Genomic DNA, 20,614 nt, shown 5'->3' on the forward strand with positions numbered 1-20,614 from the left:
AAAAGATCCATGCATGTATGTATAGAAGAATGATCAAGTACGTACGTAGAACAAGTACTAGTATATATGCAATATATAGTAATTAGTAAGATCGATCAGACGATCATGAATGAGGTTGTTTCGCAATCCATCCTTCAGAGTCAATAGATAACGATAGTTGTATGAATTTTTGGAGTTCGGAATCACTGAGCTTCTTTTCCCATTTCACCCACTTGGAAGTATCAGCCCCAGGTCCAGAGCAATTAGCCTCCGCATATGTAAAGTTTGACCTGATCGATGATGATCATGTATGAAAAATTAAATAATATATTAAACCCCAATAATTAAAAAGGATTAATTAATTCAATGGAAATTAAATATTTAAGGATGGATGAAGTGAAGATTAATAGGATCATACTCATGGCCGCCATGGTTCCAGGCATGCCATCCTTGTGGAACCACGCCCTTGGAGAAGCTTGTCCCATACCATATTACCGTGGAGTAAGGCCCATAAGCCCTTCCAAAGATAAGCTGTACCTTTACCCACCACACTCCCACCATTGAACACATACCCATTTAGTTCATTGGGTGAGTTTCGATGTTGAGCTGTTATAAAACCTGAGTTCTTAACTGGAGTAACACTAATGGCACAGTCCTTCATAACATAGAAAGATTAAGAAAAGATTAGAAAATTAATCCTGAAATAGAACAAGTTTATGGTAAGATTGAATTTTTTTTTTTCCTAGATGCCTACCTTGTACATCGAGTAGCCTTGACCAAAGATAAAATCCACTGAACCTTCGACGTAACATTGCTCAAAGTAATGTCACCCAAGTTGATCCCATAATGTATCTTGCAAACCATAGAAACCACAAGAATAGAAAGCAGCTTTATCACCATAAACTAGAACTGCAGTTGCCGGGCTAACCTCTTTATATGATCCCAGGTTGAATGTATTCTATATGAATATTAATTCAGATTAATTAATCATCATCAGTTATTCATAATACTCTATATATACTAAGAAAAGACAAGAGGGTTGAATTGAATTAAATTAAATTACCTTGAAGGAAATATCTTTGGCAACAAAATTGTTGGCCCTAGAGCTGAAAGTAGGAGTAGTATCTAGTGGTCCATGGGCAGCATATTCAATGCTCGTAACACTTCAATTGACTCCTTTCAGGAAAATACACGGTTTGTCCTGGCCAATTGTTACTTGCTCTCTACAAAAACACAAATACATATATATACAAACAGATAAATTAGCTATAATTGGATTGATGATTCAGAAAAAAAAAAAAAGGGAATTAATTAAGATCAAATTCACTTACATGTATATCCCAGCTTGTACAGAAATACAAACCCATTGATTGTTGTTTGAAGGAATAGAATCGATTGCGCCTTGAACGGTGGTAAAATTTCCATGACCATTCTTATCAACAGTGATTGTGTATGCAACATTAGACCACAATCCACAGTTGCCTCTCTAATTAAAGGGAAATCTAAAGACCACCTTAGAGCCATGGAGATGAAGATAAACAACTTGGAGAAGAGTTGCATCATCATGGTTAACATAAAAAGGTTATTGGATTTTGAGAAAACAGAATATGAATCGCCTAAGTACGCAGTCAATAGCAAGACCAAAAAGCTTAATTAAGTTGATGCATGATTGCTTATGGAAGGCAGTACTCTTGTTGCTCCTGACTACAAACAGATGAATGACTCTGAGGGTCATCCATCTGACTACTGGGTAAAATTTCAGAATGTTCAAGGGGTGTCTCTTATTGGAGGAGTTCTTGATGCTCAAGGCAGAACCTTGTGGGATTGCAAAGGAGGAGCTGCTTCTGCCCAATGTCCTCCTGGTGCAACAGTAAGAGTACTAAGAAATATTCTCTATTTTTTTTTTTTTTCAATATTTTGGTAGAAGTATTGTTCCCTGCATGGGTTTTGGGTTGGTCCTTAATATTCCTTATTAATTAATTATTTAACTAATTAATTATATGTTTGTATGGATGGATTGTAGTCGCTTGCCTTTTACAATTCAAAAGACATAAAAATCAAGAATTTGAATTCCAAGGATGCGAAGCTATACCATATTGTGATCCACTCAAGCCTGAATGTAACACTAGAAGGAGGAAGGATTGAAGCCCCTGGAGACAGTCCAAACACAGATACATGTCCAGAATTCAAACCTCGTACTTGTAAATGGCACCATTATCATGACTGGTGACGATTGCATCTCCATCGGACCAGCCACTCGTGACTTGCATATTGTGGGAGTCAATTGTGGACCTGGACATGGTATAAGGTAAGTATAGTAGTCATCACTCAGGAAGGAATTGAAGGATCTATCTATCTATATGAATATATAAATATAGGAATATATTGATTGGTTGGTTGGTGTTATTTTTCTACAGCATTGGGAGCTTAGGGAAAGAAGCAATAGAAGAAGGAGTGGAAGGGGTGGTGATTATGAACTCAACGTTCACTGGGAGCACAAACGGAGTTAGGATAAAATCATGGGCAAGGCCAAGCACTGCGTTCGTTAGAGGAGTGGTTTTCCAAAAGATTATAATGAATAATGTCAAAAACCCCATCATCATCGATCAAAATTACTGCCCACACAATATAGGCTGCCCTCCACAGGTAACATTGCAATTGAAATTCATCGCTACTTCACTGGCCGATGTTCCCTTGATGTCCGTGTAGGTAACGTTACTTATCTCTGTACGATTCCCAGGGGTCTACATACACACGTATAAGATAATTGCATTATAATATATAAGATCATGATCCATCGAGAGAGAGAGAGATAAGAGAGAGAAGAGTACGTAGGAGTTACCCCTCCATGTAAAGATATCAAATTGCAAGACATAAATCTCAATTACATAGACGGGACCACCGCACAACCCTTCTGTCTCAATGCATATGGAAGCGTTCTTGGTGGGATCATCAATCCACAAAGCTGCCTTAAGACTCTCCCACTACCTACCGTTCTTCGTGGTGGGATCATCAAACCACCTACCTTCCTTATGGATCTCCCATTATTAATTGATGAATTGTAGACATTCAGTTTCAATAAGGAGTAGTTCTTCTTCTTAATCTTTTTTTTTTGATAGAAGGTGTAGGTGTAGTTCTTCTTATAGATCCAATGAAAATGTTCATCCCATTATTAGTGAATGATTTGAAAGTATTCAGTTTGAGCATGGATCTCCCATTATTAATTATTAGTGAATGATTTGTAGTTCTTCTTCTTTTTCTGTGTGGTAGGAGGTGTAGTTCTTCTTAGATGTAACGAAATGTTTGTTCCTCTCTCTCTTCCTCCATTGTTTCAACAAAAGTACTCGTGAAAAGCCAATATTATCTTATCAAAAAAAAAAAAAGATCTTGAATCACAAATAAGGAAGAGGCTAGATATACTAACGGTATATTCAAATCTAAGTCTGTACATCCAAAAAAAAGCTCTAATTACATATAAGGCTGAGTTCCAGTGAAGATGGATAGACTGCTTACCAAAAAAGAAGAAGAAGATGGATAGACATAGACTGAATTGATCCTAAAATCAACCCTGCGTCATAATTGGGCCAGATATCAGATTTTATTTTGGGCTTAAGATGGGCCGTAACTCTTCATTCAAGAAATCTTATTGAAACTGACATGGAAATGATTAATGTTTGGGCCACAAGAATCTACCCCTAAAAAAAGAAAAAGCAAAAAAATAAAATAAAATAATAATAAATAAATAAATAAATAAATAAATCGGGCCACAAGAAGTCAAGAATTAATCATACCAAACCTATTTTTCATTCTAGACACTATAATGTCTACTAATTTTATATTTTGCTCAAAGTTGATTTTTATTAATGATTTTTGTTAAATAGGTAGGTTAATACCTAAATTTAAGTGTCCACTGCCTCCGGGTATAGTTTTAGTAATTGATATTGGGATTGGCCTCGATCGGATAGACCCACTCATGGTTTTCTACAAAAGGTTGGATTTTTTTTTTTTCCGATAGGTGATTTCTCAAACTATGCCACCGGTGCTACCAAACATTATTTTGAAGGTTTTACTCATTGGATTGTTAGGTTTTTAAGTGTTATTTGACATATGTGAAAGAAAAAAGACACCTCTACCTGTAGCTGATCCATATGATACGGCAACGATTATGTGATTCCCCCTTCCAAAGTAAATTTTTACCTTTCTTTATCCCTTATTATTTTAAAATACCTAAATTACCCATTTACAAACCAACTCTTATCGTCAAAAAGATGTCAAAAGATATTTGAAAATGTGAATTCAATTCGCTTTCGTTTAGAGTTACCTATATATAGAAAATCACTATCTGAAAATTATTCATATTCATTTAGAGATTAATTTGATACGAACACAAATATCTCAGTTTTCGATCAACTATTAGCCGATTATAAAATAAAACAAATATTTATTTTATAAGTTTTATTTTACAATGCAGCGTATGACAATAATTACATGGTGTTTCCTGGGCATTACTTTAATTTAAATTTGAAAAAACCCTACTGGAGTGGACGTAGAGGAGCACTAGGGTTCTTTTATTCATTCCTTCGTTTTGTATTTAGATTAGTATACATTTCTTACACACCCAAAAGGTACTATGGATGGGCTTTAAATTTTAGGGCCTAGCCCAGTTATATTCACCCCTACCTCTTGAAGAGTTCATAAAACTCCAATTCGAGTGGTCTCAAGAAAGTAAGAGGAGTCGAACTAGGAACTACACGCTTTCGAGGCAAAGATCCCTTACCAACTCGACTATCATTATCTAGATAATGACCTTGTTAGTCAAACTACAGGTGAATCCATTTTGTCCTTTAATTTGGATATGATTTGATTATCATGTACATGTCACTCATAAACCTAATAAGCTATATAGAGGCTATAAATCATAAGATCAAGATCTAAGGACATTTATTGTATTGATCATAGGAACATATCGAATGTCTTCGTCAAACGACATGATGACTTTGCCTAACAATAATATTTCTGGTATGTTCCACAAATTCTTCTCTTGTTAAATAAGATAGTCGATTCATAATGAGCATATGTTCACAATTCACTTTTATTATGTTTTAAATTCCTTCTTAGGTAACAACAATATTGTTCGTGAGCATATGCCCAGAAGAAACATGACATTGATGGAGCTTTATGGTTATATATCTATCGTCGTTGACATGGTTGTATATGTTAACATCATACATGATCCATGCAAGAGTTCAAAATGGTCAACATCAAAGAGTAGAGGTAGTTTTCCGATGTTGTCACCTTTTGTGTTAAGAAAATGAAAGTTCAAAATCAAAATAGAAAATTCCTTTCAACCCTAGCTAAGAGGGTAGTCAAGTTGGCAAGAGAATTTCACCTAAGAAAGCATGTGGTTCTGAGTTTGAATTCTCTCATCTCTTAGGGGCCACTCATATGGGGGTACTTAGTGCTCTTTATTGTTTTATGTAGAAGTTGAATGGTTCTTAGTCAACCCCGATATGATCTGATCCATATGGTTGTGGGGTCAGTATGAACTTGGATAGCCGTCGTTATCCCCCCTCCCCCCCCCCAAGAAGAAATCAAAATCAAAATTTCCTTTCAAAATAATGCATATACCTTATGGGCTTCTTTAATACATTCAATTGTGTTGTTCTAATGACTTATTGAATGTGAGTGGTTGGAAACAGAGCATACAAACAATCACCAAGCGAAAGACCCTAAAGCTCCTTGGATAGAGGAAGAGGAAGCTCATGAGTCCGGAATTTCCATCATCAAAATACTTCTCTTTGTCAGTAACTTACTGACTTGTGCAGCCTCTAGTGGAATCTTTGCCTTCTTGCAAATTAACAAAGGAAAAACTAAACCAACACCAAAGCATATCTACATTGCTTACAATGTATCCTTATCCACATCAATCTTCGCAGGTGTGGCACTCATTTTGATTCCTTGGAACTCTGTTTTGAAGCTTGTGACACTCAAATTAGTCATTGGAGCATCATTGATTCTTTTTATGTTAGATTCCTTCCTGGCAATAATAGCTTTCAATATTGGAATTTGATGCCTAAGATCATACTTGCACTGGAGTTCTAAATTTCTACCTAAAATGTTGAAAACAATATAGGACCAAATAGATCTAAGACTGTCATATAGATGATTGAATATATGCATAGTCTCCTATTTTCATGATTGAATTAAGAATATTAAAAGTTGTATTAGAACATTTGCTGGAATGGGATAAGTGGTTCTTTTATAGGATCCAAATGGGATATTTGAATTCTACCAAAAAAAAAAAGGGATATTCGAATCCACTAAAGAAGCAATAGATATTTTGTAGTCGATCAGCTTCAAGTATGACCAAGGTGGCAGAATCAATGATGCATACAATTACTGGATCCGGATTTCAGAATGGCTATATCGGTAACATCAGAGATTGATACCAATTCAATACCGGACTCAGTTCCTCTCCAGACGGACCAGTAAGAGAACCCGTGGGCTAGAGAGGATCCAAAACTTACAAATACCAACACTGATTCTAACCAATCCTTACAAGTGTCAACAGCTACCAGATGCCACTAAATTTTTTATTTTTTATTTTTTAGTTTGAACAGAAAACATTATTCCTCCATTTCTCAAATTAAGATTAAAACACTATTTTAGAAATCGGTATTTTGATAGGTTAAATTGGTCGAATTTGGCTTTGATCATTCAGTCAATTCTAAGGTTTTTTTTCTCGCCAAATCATTGGGTTTCATATCTGATGGATCAATTCTAGGGTTTTCTAACCAAATTCAGTCGTTTCTGATCAATTTGGATCGATCCTCCATTGTGGGTTGAACCTACCATTACCAATTGAGATGACCCAACTAGAAAGTCGCATAATATATAATCATAAAAAGATTCTACTTGATCACATCCATTTTGATTCAACTCATGGAAGTAAGGTTTTAAGATTTGGGAACAATCACAGATCGGTCAAAATTGATATTGTTCTAAAATTGATCTAAATTGGTCTGGATCAGATTGTATGGAACAGATCTACTCTTATTTTTTTTTAAATAAAATTTTATTATGATTTTATCCTTAAACCATACATATGTATCAGGGTTAAAAAGATTTGTATTGATGATCGGTCATGAAAACCGATACTAAGCAATCATATCCGAATTTTACTTTTTTATTCATTCTTTTCGATAATAATAACATTTTACTTCATCCTCTTGGGACAAAATTTAGTAATTAGTACCTTTAGATGGAGCGTGTCCATCTCCAATATTCAAGGCTGAAACGTTCATGCATTACTTATTTCCTGTTTTACCCTTTATTAGGTGAAATAGTAATTAAACCCTATCTCCCAATATTCTTCCCAATTTTCCCCGTTTTCTTAGTTTGTTCACTAAAACCAAATTTGAAAAGACAATTAATCATGGTGAGTCAACTCACCAAATTTGACCCCAAAAAAAAAAAAAGGATAGATATCCTAGATTATAGATAGAAGTTGAGTTGAGCACCACGTTTGAAATTATCTCTCTCCCTTTCTCTATGTATATATGGTTAATTAATGCTGATCCCTCCGCCGCGTCCCCTTGCGAGGAAGAATATATCATCAATGTTGAGGCATGTTTTAAAATTGGAAACTAAATCCGTAGAATTCATGACATGAATCCAACAAGTTGAAAAAACTTTCCAAAAAAGTAAATACTCAATAAAAAGTTCATGAAGAATTTTGCACATGAGACTCTCAAGATGGAAACCAAACAGTAGTAGCAGTAGTAGCTAATTGGCATGCCGTGGCTTCCCTTTTCTTTCCTTATTAATTTCTTGTTTTGGAGCTTCATGTCTTAAGCTCTAAGACAACTTCTATCCTATCCTCTATATAAAGGTGGCTTTGCCTGTTCCTTCCCGTTCATAAACCTGAAGAACTGATCGATCTTCTTTAATTAACCAGCACCAATATTTAATTTCTTTTTATCAGCAAGAGTTTGAGTTCCACTCTGTCTCGGACATTATCACCTCCTATGCTAGCCTATCTTCTCTTATTTTGTAGGAGTCCCACTGATTGTCAATCTCTACATCCTATTAAGACTGCTACTTCACTAGAGTTCCATATGATATCAAACCCTATCCTCTCATAGAGTTTGTATTCTAATATAACTACTCCTATTAGATTTCCTTATCAGATAGAGTTTCCAATCATGTGGATTCCTATTTAGGCCATATATATAGACCACTAGGTTGTAATCTTCTCAAGTCAAGCAATACAATGTAGTTTCAATACTTAACATGGTATCAGAGCGCCTAGGGCCAACGCCCATCGATCCTAATATTTTTTTTTTCTCTTCTCAGTTATCTCCACTTCCCATTGCCGCTAGTTGCTGCTACTTTCTTCTTCCATTGTTCTAGTTAATCCCTCTTATCTCCATGATGTCTGCCAATCTACCACCATCAATCACTACTACCGCCTCTAATACAAATATATTTACTTGTCTCAAAAACTCCAACGAGTTTGCTGTCATTCAAGAGTCAAATGCTCCAATGAGCCTCACTCCTAAACCAAAATTTTCTTTTCTCTTCTACATTATTATGGCCAACCCTACTCCCATTAATGATCTAATTGAAAGCTCCAATGAGCATCAACACTAAATCCTTTTTTTTTTTAGGTTATTTGACTATGTTCTTGGCGACCAACAGTATCCTCACGATTCTATTCAAGTTACATTGTGACATGAAAAAGACGCTTCAATCACTATATGATTATGTTATAGGCAACCTCCATTGCCCTCAGGATTCTACTCCAGCTAAAGTTTGGTGTGAATAGGATGCCTCAATAATAAAGGCCCTCAGCTCATATGATTATGTACTTGATGATCAAAGTTGCCCTCAGGATGCTACTCCAGCTAAAGTTTGGCGTGAACAGGATGCCTCAATAATGAGTCTCTTAATTGCCTCCCACACGAAGGAGGCCCTATCCTTTGCATATTCTAATGAAGGCCCTCCGCCAGGCACAATTTTCTTCCCTCTAAGACAAGCTACGGATTCGAGCACTCAAATCCTCACCTTGAGGGGGTGTATCAGCAAGAGTTTGAGTTCCACTCTGTCTCGGACATTATCACCTCCTATGCTAGCCTATCTTCTCTTATTTTGTAGGAGTCCCACTGATTGTCAATCTCTACATCCTATTAAGACTGCTACTTCACTAGAGTTCCATATGATATCAAACCCTATCCTCTCATAGAGTTTGTATTCTAATATAACTACTCCTATTAGATTTCCTTATTAGATAGAGTTTCCAATCATGTGAATTCCTATTTAGGCCATATATATAGACCACTAGGTTGTAATCTTCTCAAGTCAAGCAATACAATGTAGTTTCAATACTTAACACTTCTTATTCTTCTTTCTTTTCTTCAATTCTGTTCAGTGTTAACACTTCACACTAATAACAGCGCTGAAAAACTCTCTTGATCCTCTTCTTCCTCTCCTTGTCGTCTTCCTTAATTTTCTGTTGTCTCTCTCTCTAGAAGGCATGGTAGTCACTCATGGATGTTTATATCCCAAATTCCCAGAAGAGTATATTATTAGTCGGAGAAAGAGAGAGAAAGGTCGCAGCCGATGCACGAAGAAGATCAGAGATTATACCACACTTTCTGGGACGACTTCAGAGAAAGAGAAGCCCAAATCCCTATCATCATCTTTCTCCTCATTTAAGATTGAGCAGTTTTTGGTCGCGGCAAGTGGTTTGAGGAGCGAGGATATCGTTCTTTGCTGTATCTCTCCATGAAAAATGAGAAAAGTGAAAACAAACATTAACCCGTTCCACAGTTTCACTTTAATCTTTCACATATATAGTTATTTAAAATTTTCTCTAATATTGTGTCTTGCTTATTTCAATTTCAATTGCAGTGTGAAGCCGCCATGTAAAGATATCAAATTGCAGGACATAAATCTCAGTTACATAGATGGGACTATGACGCTGCCTTCACAACCCTTCTGCCTCAATGCATATCGAAGCATTCTTGATGATGGGATCATCAATCCACCTAGCTGCCTTAAGACTCTCCCACCTAGCATTCTTCGTGTTGGGATCATCAATCCACCTACCTTCCTTGTTCTTTTTTTTTTTTTTTTTTTTGCTGGTAGAAGGTGTAGTTGTAGTTCTTCTTAAACGCAGTGAAAATGTTTATCCCAGTATTAGTTGATGATCTGTATGTATTCAGTTTGAACAAGGAGTACTACTTCTTCTTCTTCTTCTTCTTTTGTGGTGTGATAGAAGGTGTAGTTCTTTTTGTAATGATAATAGTTATTCCTTACTCTCTCTGTATATATCTCTCTCGATCTGTTCAAGTCTTCTTCCATTGTTTCAACAAAATTACATGTGAAAAGCCAAGATCATCTCATCCCAAAAAAAAAAAAAAAAAAAATTCTAATTACATATAAAGAAAAGACTGGATATGGTAAATAGTATACCCAAAATCCGATACGTATAGAGAATCCGATATGTGAGCTAAAACTATGGGCAATTGTCACCGGGCTCAGTAAGCCATTCCCTTTATTAAACTGAGAATATTTAGTATGACTGAAAATAAAGGGCGGCGGCATTATGTTCTAACTACCACTTAACCCATGGGAGAGTGGCATGTTGGGCTTCCAGGAAACTTTGATCATTTCCCTCCTAAAAGTTTTTACTTTTTACCTCATTCCTATTTCCTTGCACGAGGAAGCCAAGAGTCCAATTACATTGGGATCGGTCTCGGGATCGGTCTAAATTAAAATTGATTCGGATTGATCAGTATCGATTATATTTTAATCATGGGATGGGATGTCACTCTCAATTTGGAAAGATTTAGTAGTATTTTCTTATGATGACTGGTCGAGAGAGTACAATACATCAGTGTAAAAGATTGAGCGGGATCTGTGAAGTTTGTTAATGTAAGGCCTGGCTTAAAGTGCGTGGCTTACGAAAAGGTAAACGGTTAGGTTGACTTTGCCCCTTCATAGAAGGTTCGGAGACATGAGAAGGTGGTTTACCTACTTACTGCTTTTAAGAGCAAGGCAGTCTAGCTGCTGTTCCAAAGCTTTCATGCCATGGCTGGCCCCCCATGGGAGGCTCGGGGGAACCTGTCCCCCAATCTCTTGCGGAAAACAAGGCTACCTTATACATGCAATGGTTGCTCCTGGTGGCTTATAACGCTCACCCGCTTCCCGCTGGGGGGCCAATCCTGAGCTTTACTGTCGTGATTCGTTTTGGGAACTTATCTTTTTGAGTAAATTACAGTGATCTCCCTTGAAGATTCTGACAATATCACAGCACTTCAAGTGGAGAAAAGTATTGTACTTTTCCACTCCGTTAGTGGCTAAAGGTTAAGTGATGACATATCCAATTTGATATTTTTGAAATGGCTAAATTATCCTCAAAATTGGTAAACTTACAAACCTATCATTCTCCCCTTACTTTCCCCAATTTTGAAGGATCATTATACCCTTTTGTTCTTCTTGTACCCAAACCCTAAATATCACTATGCATTTAGAACCAAAATCCTAAACATCACTTGTATTTCACCTTATTCACAAAAAACCAACTTCCCGCTCAGAGCAGACCATGAGCTGCAAGAGACGAGTGCTTCTTCTTCTCCTTCTCTTTCTTCTCCATACGCATAAGATCCAGAGCATCTCCAACACTGTGCCGCAATTCATGTATTGAAGAATGCCTTGGGGGCCACCAAATACGTCATTAAAATCTACATCAGAGTTTTTGGATGGGATCTTTAATGAAGAATTGAGGTTCCAACTGATCTCTATAAGATAAGCTCTCCATATTAATCAACAAAATAGTCACCGTGACCGCAAGAAGTAATCTGAACAACAAAAAATTGCAATCAAACTGCATCAACTTATCTGAAAATTGTGGAAATGTCATTAGCTAAACCATCAACAAACATCCATATTATAATCGGTACAACAAAGAACTCATAAAATCCCTTCAAGTTGCAATTTCTATTGTGTTCAATCGCACTTTCTCATATGAGATTCGAAGCACTCATAAACCTCCCAATAAGTTCAATTTCTAACATTAGAGTTTACAAACCAAGTGGTAAGTTTTTCCCCTCATCTCTCTTTCCTAATATCTAATCTAGCATGCATATCATGTCCATATGAAATTCTTCCATCACATACATCAAGACATAAAGAATATTTATCATAAAACAAAGCATAGCATGTTATGTAAATGCACATATAATGCGTGATATGACATACATGATGTCTAGTCTACACACATGTGACATGATGACATGACTAGACTAACACATATTAAGTGATGCATAACATTCCGAAATTAAATCAGAGTCCACTCCCCACTTACTTGTGTATGTACACGGTGCCTGTACTCGGCACATAAGAGATTCAACATGTGGGTACGCGTATAATGAGTGTAACCTATCATAAACATAATGGTTTATCATTTCACTATTTTGGGGTCAAAATCATCATGTTTCAACACTAAAATCGGGGTTAGAATCATAATGAGGGTTACCCATCAAATTTGGACCCATTTTGGGCATTCAGGAAAGACAGGTGGGCATCAGTCAAAGACAAGCGGGCTTCAGAGCCCGCCGGTTACACCAGAGCTTAGAAATTGAGTTGTTGGAACTCAGGTGAGCTAGAGACCCAAAGACAGGTGGGTCTGGAACACCCCTCAGTCTTGAAATAAAATTCTCCTATCTTCTTCTTCCCCATCTTCTCTCCGGCTTGGGAAACTTGTTTTGGGTAATCCGGTGACTCAAATCACTCATCTAAGGTCCAATCATGTATCCTCAACCTATATCTAAGATCAAATCAAAAGGAAAAAGGAGATTCTTACCTCTCTCTTAAGAACATCAATGAAACTCCAAATTTCACTTCTTTAGCTCAAGAACTTCAAATACTCTAGATCTTCACCAACACTCCTTTCAAATCCTTCAAAATCATTGTACACACCTTCCATTAGACCTTAGATTTGATTATCCAAGTAGGATTAGCAAGATCCAAGTGGGTTATTTCCCAAAAATTAAAAAGAGGGTTTAAGAAAGGGGTTTTCTTAAGAATCCTTGGAATATGTACAATACCTACCTCAAATCGAAGATCCCGGTAAGCTGATCATTAATCCAGGCTCAAAATACCAAGACCCAGCTCCGATGAAGCTCTGCGGTCTATTTCTTTTCTTCTTTCTTCTTCTTCTTCCTTTTCCTGTCTTCTTTCTTTCTCTTCTTTACTCTCCACCGACCAACTATCATTAATGAGGGAAAAGACAATAAATGTCTTTTCTTTTATACCTAGGCCCCCAAAAATATTTTCTAGTTATAGGTGGGTACATCTCAGGTGGGCATTCTCAGGTGGGTATATCTCAGGTGAGTATATCTCAGGTGGGTATTCTCAAGTGGGTATATCTCAAGTGGGTATATCATTCTAGTGAGTCCATTGCTAGTGTTCCACTTGGACTTCAATGGGGACAAACTCATACTTATAATTAAATTGTATAGGCACAAAAAATTACTAGCACGTACCTTTACTTCTTGTACATGGCCTCGTGGTGTGTGTAAGTGCAAAGCTTGGGTGCACATATTACACTTGGTACTTGCTCGGTCTTGTCAGGCCAACCCGAGTTCAAGGACACTCTTGCTACCATGTTCCATATGGAACTTTTGTCGGTTCTCTCCGGTTCAGCCCCTATATGATCAAACCAAGCCAATACGAGTAATTAGACCGGGTTTAGAAAGTAGGGTATCACAACTTTACTTATACACAAGAGAGGAGGGGGGATGATAGGAAAGGGGGGGGAATGCGTGTGACAGGAGTTGATCCCTAGACCACAAACCTAACGTCTACTCTACAAGCAGAGGCTGCAACCAGTGCGGTTAGTCACCAGCCGACTGGGTTATATAAACTAGTTCAGATCCTCTACCCATGTAAGGGAGATTCTATTTCATTGGTAACTACCCTTGTGGAGAGGACACCATGTAGATAGAGAATCCATACCCTATATATACCCCTTTTTCACCATTTAAATAGTAAGAAGTGTGACAGGTGTTTGACAACTGAAAGATGAACGTGATGATCCATTCTTCCCCCACTTCGTATTTCTAATTTTATTTTTTTATTATTTTTTATATTCGACAAAAAGGAATCTCAATGACTAATCATTCCCTTGGCAGTATCCTTCTCTCAGTCATTGTACGCAGGCATTGTTTTGTGAGAGAGCACGTATAAATTTATTATTTTGAATTAATTCAACAATTATATGATTAAAATCTATATCAGATTAAGCATAGGAAGTTATGACTCAGTTCAGATTAGAACACAACAGATTAAAATCTACATCCTCTACCTTTTGGGGGTTTTGGTCGACCCAGTTCATTTCCAAAACCAAGAATCAGATCGGCACAGGTGATGATCCACTATACAAGTGGCATTGGCCAAATGTCACCATCCCACGTACCCTCTGCCAAGAATTACCGCGGTAGAAGATTTCGATGTGAGTCATGATCCTTTTCAATTTGCTCATCCGGTCCTTTGACTTGTCTTCTTTCAAAGTAGTACCTGAAGAAGCTAGATGCTCTAAGATTGCAGCTCTCAGCTACTCTTTTTTTTTTCTGATGAATCAGCTCAGCTACTCAAGTTACAGCAAATGCAAGTGTTGCATTAGTTCAAACAGCTCAGTCAGAGTGTGTGTCCTTGTTAAAGGAACTTGACTAGAAAAACACAGTTCGTTGAGGGAGTATAGGGATCATGTAAATAAACTACGAGAGCAGTTGGATCACCTACAAAAGGACCTTCAAGTAAGAGAGGTTTCTCATATGCAACTGAAAGAGGATGTTTTAAGAGTAGACTAGGAGGTTATGCAAGCAATTGAGAAAGCTAGATTGAGCAAAGATTTTGATCCAACGAAAATCCATGATGAGGTTTCTCCAAACAACTTTGAGAAGATCATTAAGCTTTTAACTGCAAAGGATGAAGTGATAGCCAAATTGAGAGATGAGATCAGGCTTATTTCCACTCATTCGAAACTAAAAATTAAGGAATTGGAGTCACAACTCAGAAATAAATGGAATCAAATCCTCTACCGTAAGTGGCAGTGAAGCTCCAATAGTTGGGAAGACCTTGACATGCATCCTAGTTGTTGAATCCTCACTACCACTCACTATCTCCCACAGAGGGTTTTTGTACCAATTAAATATCCTAAAAATCCCTTTTTGGGGTACTATCGCCTCTTGAACTTGTTTTTTACCATTTTTTTTTCTATACAAAAATTTCATCTCCTGTTATTTATTAAAATAGATGGTTCAAAGTCAATTTGCATTACAAACCTTAAGAAGTTTAGATTAAACCTGAACCGTGAGATCAAGCATATAAAGTTTCAACACAACAAACGAATTGGGCACCCCCACAACGTTTTTAAGAATCTAAATAAATTGAATTGTGGGACTAAACACTCCTAAAATTGTTTTTACAGGGCTTTGTTTAGTGTGATGGTCAGTAAAGTTCATTTGTATACTTTATTTTGTAACGAACAAACACAACCTAACTTATTTTGGTTTGTTTATATCATTAATAGAGCTAAATCAAATCAATAACCAAATATTGAAGAAGCCAAAAGTCCAGCTCTTACTGTCTCATCAGTCTCTAATTATGTTCCTTCTTCTCTGCTATATTGTGTTGACAGCTGCAGTAGTGCCCCGTTTTTGAGTCGATGGATTAACTCTCAAAAAATTTTGAGATTTACATTAATTAATATATCTTAGATCACCTCGTCAATGGATTTCAAGGACTGCTGAATCTAGATCTTGTGATCTATTTGTAAAAAGTGGATTGCTTGATCATCGTTAGCCTTAGTCGAGCTTGGATTTTTTTTTCTTTTGATAGAGGATAAGAGAGGTTCAACTCATGCCTGAATGGGGTAGCTAGCTTAAGGTACATGTATCTAATCATATCCCAGCCCAGGCCCAAGCTTGATCTTGGCCAGAAAATTTTCAAACCCTAACTTATCATTTCTACTTTATTTGCTCAAATAACATAGATTGCTTCTTAGGCTGCGTTTGGTAACATTTTTGTTCTAAAAACGACGTTTCGTATCAAAAATGAAAATTTTAGTTTTTGTGTCAAAATGCAATTTTTAAACAAAAAAAGGGTGTTTGGTAAATCTGTTTTAGGAACGGTTTCAGAGTGTAAAAACGACAGTTGTGATGTTTGGTAAACACAAAAAAACAAAAAACAAAAATTCAATTCTTCCTCAATTCAGTACCTGAAACTCCCTAAACAAGGTTCAAAAAGAACAATTTAATGGTAAAGACGACATTTTGATCATATAAACCCCAAGCACAACCCCAATTGACCACAAGTCAAAACCCTACAACTACTCTAGTAATACCAACAAAAACAAAATTTTGAGATAGAAGAGACAGCGAGGACGAGAACCAGATTAGCACACAAGGGAGAAACTTGGTGATGGAGGAGAACCCAGCTTCACCGAACTTGTAACCAAAGAAGCGATTATTGTTCCTTTGCTACAATCAACAAACTTGCGAACAATAGATGATGCGATCAAAGTTGTTGCAGCGTCGACACCATTTCTCGATATCGATGACGCTCCAGCAATAGAGTCCAATAATGTCATCACTCCACGACTTGCAGACGCCTTACCGGAGGCAAAACCGGTAGAGAGAGAGCTTGTAAGGAAGAAGGCTTTGCAGCGGGCTTGTGTAGAGTTGCAGACCCTAACGACGAGAGAGAGAGAGAGAGAGAGAGCTTGCAGCAATAACAGTGGAAGACGAGGTTGAGGAGAGCTTGCAGGCATTCACCAGCAAGCTGCGAGGGCCGATCGGCAACTAGCAGAGGTGACAATGGAAGATGGGTTTGTGGGAAATTGTCGGGAACAATTTTATTAAAATGCCCCATATTGTTATCTGGAACGAGTTTTTGTCGTTCCTTCATTTCCCCTTTTTGTAGTTTTTTTTTTTCATTTTTTGTTCCAAAAAAATCGTTTCTCACTATAAACGGACCAAACACTAGATTCCGTTTTTTTGTTCCATTAGAATGAAAAAAATCCACAAACGTTCCAAAAGAACAATACCAAACGCAGCCTTACTCTTACAGTTTATAGGGTGATTCGATTGTCTTGTTTCTCCACTTTTGGATGTTAGACCCCTCGCCTTTTTTTTTTATATGAAGAAAAATATATTAAAAGCATCAAAACAGAGTCTGCACATCCCAATAGGAGATGGGGGAAGGGATTGGGATCCTCCTTGTGAGAACCCAAACAAGAGAAGATGGTGAAGGGACAGTTACAGGAGTGCTTTAGGGTATTCGTATGGCAAGAGAACTGAACGTGAAAGTGGATGCAATTTGGAGTGATCGGGATGAAATATGATTAGTGTTTCAATGGAACTTAAGAAATATCCCCCTGATTAATTATAGTTTTTTAATATCTCTCCGAAGAGAGATGGGCAATTACTCTGTTAACACCATTTTTGTTCGAAGACTAACAACAGTATAATAGAGGTACTTAATTATTTAGCCTTACAGGCTATCGAAGATAAACAATATATCGGACTTCCTAAGTTCGACTCCCACTAGGCACATCTTGGGCCACTCACAGGGGGGGTTTAGTGCTCTTTACTGTTTTTAGTGAAAGTTGAATGGTTCTCATTCAACCTCGGTATGACCCGGTCCATGCAGTTGTGGGGTCAGTATGGGTCCACGGGACTAGTCAGGCAGAAGGCCTGGATACTTATCGTTAGCAAAAAAAAAAAAATAATAATAAATAAATAGTTAGGTCAGATATGCATTGTATGGACCTTTAATTGATGTTATTTTGCTTTCTCTATCAAAAAGGACAGAAAAAAAAAGCTAGTCATTTTGAGAAGTTAATTACATCCTCATCAAGAGGTTTAAGATGAACGTTAAGCTTGGTCAAAAAATGTCGGATCTCTAAAAAGAGGGGAATTTCATGTAAAGGCCATTGATATTTCCTATGGTTAGTCAACAAAAATTGGACTATCTCTGAGTCAGTCCAAATATCTCCACATAACCATCCGTCCTCCTTCGCGTGTTTCACTCCCATGAGCAACCCCCAAGTGTATGCTTTATCAGTGTTTCCTGTCATCATATAAATCAACTTTAAATAAATAAATATTGTTTTCATTAATTATACAATAAGCTCAATCATATATTGTTTTAAATTGATCAGTGACACCCACTCGAATTATAGTTGATGGGTTCCAAGTAAGGAGATAAGGAGGATGGGGTGTCACTTGGTTTGAAATCACCTGGTTGGGATTATCAGAAATTCTGGAATGGCCAATCCATTGATTCACCGAATGAAAGATCACATCGGGGTTAGGTTTATCCTATTTAAAAATCACAACATTCCTATTGTTTCATATATAATAACAAATAATAATGAATTATATGAAAAAGTTAGATAAACTTTCATGTGGAACATTTTGAAACAAATGTAAGAAAGCCATAGGAAAGGAAGCTACACCAAGGGCTTCAAGTCTCAGACCCAAAGGGCTAGTTGTCTAGACCCATTTGGAAAATTCACAGTGAAAAAAGATATGAAAAATAAGTTTTTTCTTTTCCTGACATAATCCACATGTTAGATCAATATCCGTCCATTCCCCAAGAATGTCCTTTGTAGGGACCCCTCCAAGCGCCACCCTCCAGAAAAATACTTTAAATTTCTGGTGAGGTTTGAGTTTCCTTAGAAACCGCCACCAATGTGAGCAAAGAGATAAGCATGTACACCTGCTTGAGAATCCATAATTGTTAGTAGCCACAGTGGAAGATAAGAATTTAGCTGCCAATTTGGTTGTGAAGATCCCTGTTTTATAGAGCTTATAATACCAAGTATTTGTCAAGGCAACGGTAGTCGTAGATCAGCCGTTGCTTGGTTGCATGGGCGCGTTAGCCCATTTATCTAGTGGTAGACCATAAATTTGTGAAATAGGAATTTTCAAAATATGTGTGACAATATGGGGTGGGATCATAGTAGATAATAAATTAACATTTCAGGTATTATGATTTAAGATAAAATCACTTACATAGGTTAGGGAAGGAGGAGCATGTCTTTGATCATAGGAATCATTGCTTGAGAAATTATTCATGAAAGGGATCCAAGGATCATTCCAGAAATAAACCTTCCTACCATTTCCAATTTTTTATAAAAATCAACTTTGAAGGGTAGGGAGAATAATTACAATGCTCCTCATCCACTTTTTTTTTTAATGTGTCCTTGTGGAAGATTGATCTGTTAGAAAAATACTTGGAAGTGAGGGTCTTGACCTATGAAGCATCCCTTTCAGTAAATGCATGCCATCCCAACTTGAGGAGAAGGGCTCAATTTTGAGTCTCAAAACTTCGGATACCCAAGCCACCTTGAGATTTGGATTTGCAGATATTGTGCCAGCCAATAAGATGAGATTCTTTGGAAGAGTTATTCTCCCCATTTCAGAAGTATAGGTAGATTGAGTCCAGATTTCTACAAATACTTTTAGGAAGAGTAAAACATGACATCATATATGAAGGAATAGTAGAAAACATATATGAAGGAACAGTAGAAAACGCATATTGGATAAGGAAGAACAACCAGCATACAATAGAAGGTTTGATTTCCAAAGGCCAAGTTTGTTTTGAACTCTTTTAATGATGGGGAAAAATTTTCTTGATCCTGCTCTAGAGTGACAAATTGGTTCCCAAGTAGATCGCATACGGATTCATTTCGCCAAAGCCTAGAGTGTGACATAGGGTCCTACGAGTTCCCATGTCAACATTGGAGCTAAAAGCAGCTCCACTTTTTGTCCGAAGAAGATATCAATGATGCATTTAATGAAAGACACATCCCCAGCCGAAGCTCGACAAAGCAAAAAAGTGTCACCTGCGGAAAACAAGTGAGAAATTTCTGGATGCATTAGACACCCCTTATTGAAGGTTGTATTTTTCTTTTGGAGAGGGAGGAGAGGGGAGGTTTTCCTACAAGAGCAATGTAAGAAAGAATCTATGGCACTATATACCAATGAACAGTTGAAAAGTGGCAATATTCATATGGAATCCACATGGTCATAATATGAGAGAGAGTATCTATGTGGTTTCCACTATTTATTATGTAATGAGAAAGGTATAAATGAGCCTGTATAAAAGTTAATGCAGGTTCAAGGTGAATAGAGTGGGAATTGCCTTTGAGAGAAAAATAAAATTATAACGACCCAAATATTGAAGAGTCCACAGGAGTTAAATCATAGTTTAATATTTTGATTTTTCCCTATGCACGCCCGAAAAGAATGGCAAGATAACAAAGTTCAGCTTTTCAGATAATGAACCAAGCCTAAACCAAGAATTCACGCGGAGGATAACATATACAGGTTAACAAGTGGGCAAAATGGGGGAATGCAATACTAAAAATTTGTTAAGACATAGAAATTGGAAGAGATAATGCCTAATTATTCTTTCTTGCTACTTAACCGACCAACTTATTCATCTTGTATTCTTGTCCCACATTAGTATCTTGTCAAAGTCCCATTTTATTTGTTTTACTAATTTATCAGTATATGTCTCCAAATAGTTTCTTTTAAGTTTCACGATCTTATTTTAGGGC

The 20,614-nt window shown here is 37.0% G+C and overlaps 1 long non-coding RNA gene and 1 pseudogene across 1 annotated transcript; one reads left to right on the forward strand and one right to left on the reverse strand.

The window, feature by feature from the left end:
• The first annotated feature begins 1,501 nt into the window (after positions 1-1,501).
• LOC122089507 lies at positions 1,502-3,044 on the forward strand (annotated as a pseudogene).
• Positions 3,045-11,339: 8,295 nt separating this feature from the next.
• Positions 11,340-13,146, reverse strand: LOC122088649. The gene is made up of 4 exons (XR_006143109.1): positions 13,096-13,146; positions 12,848-12,942; positions 12,350-12,423; positions 11,340-11,843 (listed from the first exon to the last, which is right to left on the reverse strand). It is a non-coding gene; the product is annotated as an uncharacterized LOC122088649 (long non-coding RNA).
• Positions 13,147-20,614: the final 7,468 nt, after the last annotated feature.

The sequence above is a fragment of the Macadamia integrifolia genome, chromosome 9 (genome assembly GCF_013358625.1).
Source record: "Macadamia integrifolia cultivar HAES 741 chromosome 9, SCU_Mint_v3, whole genome shotgun sequence".
Lineage (NCBI taxonomy): Eukaryota > Viridiplantae > Streptophyta > Magnoliopsida > Proteales > Proteaceae > Macadamia > Macadamia integrifolia.